Source organism: Gallus gallus, chromosome Z (genome assembly GCF_016699485.2).
Source record: "Gallus gallus isolate bGalGal1 chromosome Z, bGalGal1.mat.broiler.GRCg7b, whole genome shotgun sequence".
NCBI classification, from domain to species: domain Eukaryota; kingdom Metazoa; phylum Chordata; class Aves; order Galliformes; family Phasianidae; genus Gallus; species Gallus gallus.
In genome coordinates, this window is record NC_052572.1 from 61,309,274 (window position 1) to 61,318,944 (window position 9,671).

At 37.8% G+C, this 9,671-nt stretch overlaps 1 protein-coding gene across 7 annotated transcripts in view; it reads left to right on the plus strand.

Annotated features, from left to right (window-relative positions):
• LOC100859691 overlaps positions 1-9,671 on the plus strand; it is a 100,114-nt gene that overhangs the window by 28,286 nt on the left and 62,157 nt on the right. Inside the window, exon 3 of one of the 7 annotated variants that reach the window (XR_006932448.1) lies at positions 8,313-9,091. The exons of the other annotated variants lie outside the window; for them this stretch is intronic. The gene's annotated coding sequence lies outside the window, so the exon portion shown is untranslated. Of the gene's footprint in view, positions 1-8,312; positions 9,092-9,671 lie in introns of those variants that run through there. 7 annotated transcript variants of the gene reach the window in all.

Consider the following 9,671-nt stretch of genomic DNA (forward strand, 5'->3'; position numbering starts at 1 on the left):
TAACTGTGACAAATATATATGTGTATACACATAAATGTATATAACAAGTGATGCACAAGCAATTGCCCCTGTCCGATGCCAAGCTAGCCCCTCCAAGCAGCTGAAGAGGGTGAGATGAACTGCCCCTTCAAACTGTCTTTCGCATGATGGCATATTGTATGGAATATCCTCTTGGCCAGATTAAACCAACTGTCCCAGTCGTGTTCCCTCCCAGCTCCTTGGGCTCTTTGCTGAGGATGGCCTTGGATCTACAACACTGCTTAGCAGCAACTGTCAACATCAGTGCGTTATCAGTGGCATTTTTCTCCCAGAACCAAAATGTAACATCATATCAGACACTCCAAAGAGAGCAACTCCATCCCAGCAGGAACTAAGACATATTATATAATATAGGTGGGAATTTTGTTTTTACTCTTAAAAGAAAGACACAGTCTCTCACTGTGCAGCATGGAATACAATTCTTTAACTGAGTAAGTTTACAAGGAAGAGAATGGAATTGAATGGAAGGGAAATGGTGGAGTAATCATTTTGAAAATGGGTGGTAAAGAGATTTGGTAGACATAGCAGATCAGAAAAAAATGACCAGTAAGATTTAAAATCCTGAGTAGAACTGTTCTAGAAAATGTGAGAAACCAGAATCTCCTACAGCTGTCGGGAGGACACTGTCATGGCTACAGGCATCAGCTGCAGTACCTTCAGGCTTATGGTAAAGGCTTGCGCTGCAGACATAAGGGCGGTGTCCAGAGAACAGTTTGGTAGTTACAAATGGCAACTACTCTAATTGACAATGACCAGAAATTAGAATTATAATGCAAATGTAGCTGAGTTGGGTAGAGAGAGGAATTTAAAGCACAGTTTTCAGGATTCCACATTTTCAAGTGAATATCTTTCAACAAGAAAATTGCAGAAAACAGGATATATTTGAAGAATATGGCACTACCAGGGGCCAGAATGAGCAGTACTTACTGGAATGCATATGATAACATGTTTCTGAGAATATATTTTGATGTTCTGTGTTTTTTGTTCAATATACACTAAATGTAGAACTTACTTTTTATGAACAATTTCAGTTAAAGTTTGCAATTTGTTTGTATTTTCCTGATAGAAGTTTTACCTATAGATACAGATTATTTCCTTCTGAGTAAACTGCAGACAGTACGCTCGACATTTCAACAGTTATTTTTATGTTTTCATGATTGTACTCAATTGAATGACATATAAAAACTGTCACTTCTGCCTATCTTTTCCTGTTGTACTGAGATTGCAGTTGGATAACTAAATAGCATACAAACTTCAAAACAAAGTTGCTGTATCTCTTTAATATTAGGGTTTAAGCGGCTCCTCCAAATAATCTCATTAAAAATACCTAAATGTGATTCCAAGAGGGAAACTGTAAGTCTCATGAAGCTGCAAACAGCAAGTTGCATTGTAGAATAAAACTAGTAGCGATTAGTGTTTTTTCAGAGTGTGAGTAGTATTTGGAGTCTAAACAACAGAACACACAAAGCTACAGGGGGTTATTTCCTGCTGCAAAAATAAGGTAATCTACATGAAATTGTGGTTGCAGCTGGGAGGTACTTAGAGGAGTTCAAAATAGAGAAAATATTGTTTCTTAAGTTAAATTACAGAAATAATGTGTGAAATTAACTTTCATAAGAAATAACCATGATGATATTCCAGCAAAGTTTTAGCTATTTTAACGAGCAATTCACTTAGCTTCAGTTATGCTATGCAGGAATTTACATGCTGCACAGGTAGCTCATTGACAGAGAAAAGAAGTGAAATTTCCATCCTGAGTAGTTGTTTCATGATGGGCCGTTCTGGTGTTAAGCAGATTTTTTCTGTGTGTGTAAGTACTGCTGGCAAGGTGCACTGCCTGGATGGTCTGATCCAAGGCGTTAGTTCCCATTCTTTTTGCCATTGAACAATTAATTCCCATGGAAGTAATGGAAACAGCCTCTTCAACAGCAGTGGTTAAAAATTCATAAGAGTCACAATTAAAAGTTGTCTGTGAGAAAACAGTACGGACATTGTGTATTAATATAAGATATATAAACAAATGGAACCCTTCAGATCTAAAATAAAAATTACCTCAATCTTCAGGATTTTCCAGGTTACAAACTATTATCTAATTCGGTGGCTGCAGTGTGTCAAACCTCAGTAAATACATTGAAACAGGTTGCATTAGGCTGCCTTCTCTAAAACGACAATTTGATAGATTATATATTCCACTGACATTTTTAAATAAAGATTTCTTTGTATGTGTAAGAGCACTGTGAAATCATAGTCTCTTATTCTGTAAAATCTGACGTAATCTATGGACCTTTTCTGCAAAGTGTCGTCCACTCTTTTTGAGACACTGAAAGACTCCTTCAAACACTTTGCCCATATCTTCTTTTTCTGTTTTGTTGTTGGTTTTTGTTGTTGCTGTTGTTTTGGTCTGATTTTCCACAGCTCTTTTCTTTGTGCCCTCCAATATGCTTTCTGCTCTCTCCCTGAGTTCTTAGCAAATCCCTTATGCCTCTTTCTTCCATGCACCTTTTGACTTCTCTATTCTTCTCATTCAAGTACAGACAGGTGATCTTTTTCGTAAGTTAGTGAAGTATCTCTGAGCCTAGGTCATTCATACCATAAGGTTATATGGTTATCTGTCACACCAGCCAACAACTCTGTACTGGTTTAGTACACTGAATAAATAGATTGGCATAAATGTGTGGAAAACATGCCCTTCATCTGAACAGGAAAACCTGGCCCTTGCTAGAATTGTTACTTTAAGACTTCTCCAGTTGTGACAAGAATCACAAAACCAAAATTACAATGCATTTTATGTATGCTTAACCATCACAGGAGCAGTAAAAGGTGAGAAAAATTTACGGCCCTTTATAGTATAAAACATCTCGTGATCACCTCAACACGTACATGCATATTCTGAAACTACTGAATATGGAGATTTTAAAGGTGGGCTGTGTGACCTATCTCAAAGTCTTTTGTTATCAACATAATGTAATGAATAGGCAGCAATGTCATAAAATGCTCTTTTTAAAAAACTCAATGTTCCTTTTGAGTTCCCCAGATCCTTTAAAAAGTGCTGATCCAATAAAAAGATATATAGACATAAGCTTTAATAAACATATCTGCCTGTGCACAAATACACACACTAATAGGGCATTGCTGCTATCTCATTACTAGGTTTAGGATGTCATTCCTGCCTTTTCTTAATTAGACTTGAATGGCAAAATCACGCTTCAGAACCAGCTGGGTTCATTTTAAGACTCAAGAAATCCTATTTTTATTGCTCCATGTTTCCCATTAATTAAGAAGTAAACACTTTTTTTCTCGGGTAGGTTATTTGGATTATATTCTAACTAAAATGAGGAATAAAGAAATTCAGATTTTCATGACAACACAGGGAGTACCACTCTCTGGATGCATTTGTGGTTGATCTCAGACCTCAGAGCTCACAGACAGTCCAACACGTAGTGTGTGCACAGCAGAAACCACTGTCATTGTCTGGACCAAACCCTTTCTGAAGAGCCCCAGACCTCTGCTCTCGTATCGAAGAGGACTGTTGTCATAAATGTGTACCTTCAAGTACAATTTCCTTGGAACTGGTTGATATAGTACCAGGAGCACAGTGAACCTGAAGGTAAGCCTGCTTTGTTGTGAAAGGTTATCTGAGGAAAGGAAGGCAGTGCAAGCATCTGTGGTGCAAGCAGTGATCCTGGGCTGAAGGAAGGACGAGAGGTGGAAATTTGGTCAAGAACCCCATTCTCATTTGATTTCTTTGGGAAAAACAAACAAACAAACAAGAAAAGCAAAAAACAAACAAACAAACAAACAAAAAAACAAACAACCACATTCTTTGTGATCTTGCATGGGAAAATATCTGTGGAGACCACCTTCTTTTGATTTTAGTTCTAATCCTCTAGCTATCCTTCATTACTTTCCATATCTCCTTAGGGAATTGTCTCATACTTATTTTTTATTTGACCTGACATAAGTATCTCTCCATTTTACAAGAAGGCATTTATTTGTTTCACTGATACCTAAATTCGCTTTTGCTATTTGCCTCAGGCTTGTGTTGTATTATTCTTGGCCAGGGATCTGTGCACACAGTACAATTCTATGGCTCCCTGAGCCTGTGAGCAACATCTGTAAATTACCATCACTTAATAGTTTGGCAAAAGAGCCTGTTATAATTTTACTTCCAGTTATTTGCATACCAGAACTCTTCCTTTCCTTCAACTATGCAGTAAATGTAAGCAAAAGATACGTTTTCACAATTGATTTAAATAATGAAAATGCATACATTTTTGTTTTTAATACTTAGTCATCTTGACACTCTATTTTTAAAGTGGTTTGTTTCTTTTTTTTTTTTTTGCATTTGTGCTCACTCAAAAATCATCCTCAAAAAACAAAAAACAAAACAAACAAACAAACAAACAAACAAAACCAACCCAGAATTACTTAAAAGTAAATTTGACAAAAAGAGTGCACCATTTCATCTTTGCTATTTTTCTTTCTCCTTTCTTTGTACCTACATGAAACCTATAGGAAAATTTTCAACCTTAGAGTTAGTTTTAGGTGTGATGATATCCTTGTATCTGGAGCAGAGAGACCTCTCCTGCCAAAGGTTTCAGCCAAGCAGTTTAATGCCTTCCTAGATGCTCTTTGTTAAGAAGTTGAAATGACAGTCCTCCCTTTGTCCCAGGCTGCATATGCTAATTTCATAACACGTTGATATCATCACTTGGTAAAAAGAAGAGGGATAGCCACAAAGAGCACACACACACATGCTCTGTATTGCTGATTACAGTGCTCAATAACAGCATCTTTTTATTTTCTTCTCATGCATTCTCGACTGTGCTACTTCATCTGATAGGCCGCACCCCTCACTTGTATGTAGTCACCATTTTCCTGTGAGAATGGCTTCCCTCATATTTAGGCACTCATTAAGGCTTATTTGGTGCTTCACAGGTTATCCTTTTCCTAACTCTTGTGCTGGATCAGAGAGGGTGAGGCTTTGACTTTGTCTGGCTAACCTTTGACTGGTGTTTGTGCCTAGTAAGCAGATTGGAATAAGGACTGGTTTGTCAGCCATCAGATCCTGTGGGCTATTGCAAAATATGAGTCAACATTTGCAACAGTCTCTGTGACTGGAAAATTTGTGTGGGTTACAGTGCGTTCTCATGAACTCAAAACGTTTATTAATTTTAACCCCATGATTGATATAAGCACAGGGTAAATGTGAAAGATTCCAAGTATTACGTATATTCACAAAGAATGATGATTTCTTGCTTTCACACCAACCATTATTATATTTGTTGGGTTTTTTTGTTTGTTTGTTTGTTTTTTGTTTTTTAATCAACAGAGCCATAGGGCCTCAGCAAAGACATATTTCTGGCAAGGCAGTGCAGCTGACTGCTCACTTGAGTGTTTAAATTAATGCTCACTTATGCAGAAATATGCCAGCTACTGATGCATAAAACCAACTTCTGTATCACCTGTCTCTTATCTCATTCCCTAACATGGCCCAACTTCACTTACTTTTTGAAATATTGGTGCTCTGTTTGACTACAGATAAGTATACATCCTCGTATCCCTGAACAGCTCTTTTCGTTGCTTAGTAGCTACAGCTTTCAGGTTTCCAATCTGCTTTCCATGGTGCAATCCTTTCTTTTACAGAACTCATCTTATAAACTTTACTCACGCAACTCTCTACTTAATGCTATTTGCAGTCTGGAGATATTTTGCTACTGAGCAGAGAACACAGAATCGATGAGGCAACTTTAGTGTCTCCTGTCCAACACTGAAAATGTGGTTCCTCTCCAGGCTGTGATTTTGGTGACATTCTGTGGGAAGCACAAAAGAGTGCAAATTGGTTTTGTTGTGTTCTTCTGTCAAATTTCATCGAAGTTCTTGTTTCTTGTTCACTGCCATCCAACTTTCCTGAAGTTGTAGGAAGTCATTCCTTGTGCTGAAATAAACAGAAGCAGGACCTTTAGGAAAGAGATTTTTTAGGCATTAATACTGATTATTGATGCTAGAAGAAATACTGTAACAATAATAATTTCAGTAGAAGACAAGATTTTTTTTTCTTGGGGATTTTAAGATTGCTATCCTCACATATTTGGAGTAAGTAGAGAAGCAAAGGTGCAGCAAGTGACAAGAGTGCTCAAAGGTACTATTTGCATAGCCATCTCAAAAATGCATTTTGAAGAGTTGGAGTGAATGCGAGGGATGTTTTGGCATGGAATCTAGGAGGAAGAACAGTCTTGAAAGGCATAGCCTGTGCTGATCATGCGATGGTATTGCTGGCAGGGCTTGCTTGTGTTTGGCAGCTAAAATTGTTATTTAAAGACAGCCTTTCACCTTAAGCAAGTTTTAAAAATTGTTTCCTTATTTAGACAAGGAACTTTACCGGTACTTATTTTAACAAGCCTGGAAAACTGTGGAAAAATACTGATTTTGCCTATTCTGTGTTTTCTAGAAGTTCGAAATCGTAACAAGAACCTAATTTGACAAGAAACTGATTTTCACAGTCTAAAGGAAGATTATTGGAGACTTAATATTCTTTGTGCAATACACAGCAAAAGGATCATATTTGCATGCTTTAAAAGGTTATCAGCCTCTTAAATATTCTCTGTAAGCTTAATAAGTCTGTTTGTATATATCCAGCTAAATATAGCACTCTTGGGGTGTGTATATATGTATACATATATGTATATAACTTTGTAAATGAGCATGTAAAATGCCATCTTTGAAATTTCTTAAGCATACACATCTGTCAGTCTATGGAGAATTTCCAGTTTCTCTCTCTCTTAGCAAGAGAATCAACCCAGATTGACCCATTGCCTTGTTCATATAGTTCCAGTCATCGGACTAAAAAGCAGGAATAACATCACATGAATCACTGGAAATAAAACAAAGTGAACATAAGAGATTGCAAGGTAAACTCAGTTCTGTTCCTTCTGGTGTATCTAAAATAAATAATCTGCCACCTGGCAAATAGTTAGGCACGCAGGAGTCCCTTTCAGGATAGCCTGCCATGACTCACGTGCATAACATTAAGCGCAGATACTGCCACACAGAGGGCTTGTTTGTTGAATTCCCCTGATGGCTACATCTGTGCTGGCAATGGGCAGCCCTTGTACACATGAAGCCCTCACAGCTCAGAGTAGCATTTTTCCCAAAGACATCATTGGTTTTTGTCAGGAGTAGCACAGTGGAGCGCATTTGTGAGGACTGTACCCAGAAAGTGCTCTGCACAGATGGTTGCATTGATAGGGATTATTCAGGAAGGATAAATACAGCAGGAGTGTAAGCCAAATTACAGAACATCGTGCTCATGAGTTAACCTGCATTTCCAGGTTGCTTTTCAAAGGGTGAAATAGTTTGGGATGCTTACTGGGTTGAGCAACCCTTTGTCTTTCTACATAACATACAGCTAGGAGATTCCCATTTGGAGTGACAGATGATACAGCAAGCAGTCTAACTATTGTGTTATTATTTGCAATAATGCTACTGGGGGACGAAGTAAAATAGAGAAAATTGCTTTTCTTTTCTTTTCTTTTTGTTTTCCTCAAATTGATTTTTCTACAAGCAGAGCTGAAATATCTCCTGTTTCAATGCATTCCAAAGACCCAGTCCTGTAAGACCCATCTCCACATTCCTGCACTGCAGCAGGGTTCCACACCTCTGTCCCACACTAACGCCCGAGGGTGCGGGCCCTGTGCACACACACACATTAATCATTGCATTGAACCCAACAGGGGAGTGACCTGCTGACATGGCTGCACCAGGAATGCACAATGCCTTATTCTTGCGGCAGTGCTATAAACACAGGCAACAAATACGTCTGGTATTGCAGCCACGAGCTGAAAGACAGAGACAATGGGTAGGCAACTTTAATCTAAAGTATAGGCAAATTAGAGTGAAGAAGGATTAGAGGCTCTTAATGGTGTGACAGTTTTTGGACACGGCTTGTTTTTTAAGGGAATAAACAAACAATCAAACAGCAGTGAGTGTGCATTTAAAATGATTACCAAGGCACTTCTAAGAAGCATTTTCTGCAGAAGTATGATTGTATGGTTGGCACATTGCATTCCTACATACTTTCACATTTTAAAACAAATCTACTTAACTACAGAGAATGGAAGCAACATCTGGGGGTTATCGGGAGTGTGTTTGCTTACATGTCTTCAAAACAGGAAAAAGACATGTTTTACTTAACTTCATGGACTGTCTTGAAACTGACAGTATTACTGTCTTGAAGGTATGGACAGTAAATGTCTCTCTGCCTTTCTTTTCAGGCACCTTTTCAAACTGTCACAACTTTGGAATGGCAGCTTGTGGTAGCTGCAGTCGTACAATAGCTCCTTATTGCTTCTACTGGAAGTGTAGTTTTTACCCGTTCATACAAAGAATATAAGTACAATATTCAAGTGAAATATTTTATGTCCCCATAATTTTTTATGAATGTTGAACAAAATGGGCTTTCTCATATCACTTAGAGCAACAATCTAAACTCTGATAAGAGTGTTTTTCAACCTTAAATTTTCCTGCATATTTACATCTCTGCTGTGTGTCTTTCCAATGCTCAGCTCTGGGCCATTGTTAATAATCTTTTCTCCTTTTTCATTCTGTGTGTGCTGATTCTGTGTATGTGACAGCAGCCAATTACCACCTTCAGTAGTTAAAAGGAAATGAACTCAGAAAATGAAAATAAGGGTTAGTTTGGAGATTAGGAAAATGTTCTTCACCAGAGGTGGCTGGGTTCTTTTTTCCTTGCTGCAGGAAGCACACAAGTCAGCTGCCAGCCAATGTGTGAGGGAGCACCAAGCATGTTCCAGGCCAGAGCTGTGCTGCAAATCCACCTCACTGAAATGATGGAGGAAGTCTGAACCTAGGTGTGAAAGCAGGACCTGGGGAGACAGTTTCACTGTAGATGAAAATATTTAGATTGTTTGTAACTATGTGTTCATAAAAAGAGTTTATTCTGTTTAGACTCCGATTACTTGGTCTTTAGCTAGTAAAATAGTACCTGTGTGGAAAAAAAATCAAAGCTATATGGATGAAGCTCAGTCCTGCAAAGTTATCATATAAATCACTCATGATTAAGTAGATTTTGTGCCTAGCCAATATATTTTCTAAAGAGAACTTTGCATGAATCTCCTGTAATGACAGTGCCTTAAAACAATATGCTCACTGAGGTAGTAAGCCTCATATTCATTGTGGCAAAGAGCAAATGATCTTTTTATTTCCATTTCCCAGGAGTAGAGATATACACGAGGTGAAGAGTTTACTGAAGGTCAAGTACAAGATAGCAGAGCTGGTATTAAAACTGGAGCTTTTCCAGTGCTCTTCCTATACTTGAGGCACTTCATATTGCTGCTTCAGTGGTACTTTTACTCTCATATAAATGACTTTTTTATGACAAGAATGTTAAAGAGAAAAATATCTGAAACATTAATGTATAATTATTTTTGTGTCCTACTACCTATAAACTGGATGAGTCTCTCAGTACGTGAGTACACACCTGCATCATTCTAATTCACAAAGAATAAAAGAGAAAAGGAATTGTTCTTTAAAGTTTCACTTAAACAAGAAATAATGAGTGTGTTTTGCAACAAGCATCCTTTTCTAATGTACTTAATAATTCTGTGTTTCAG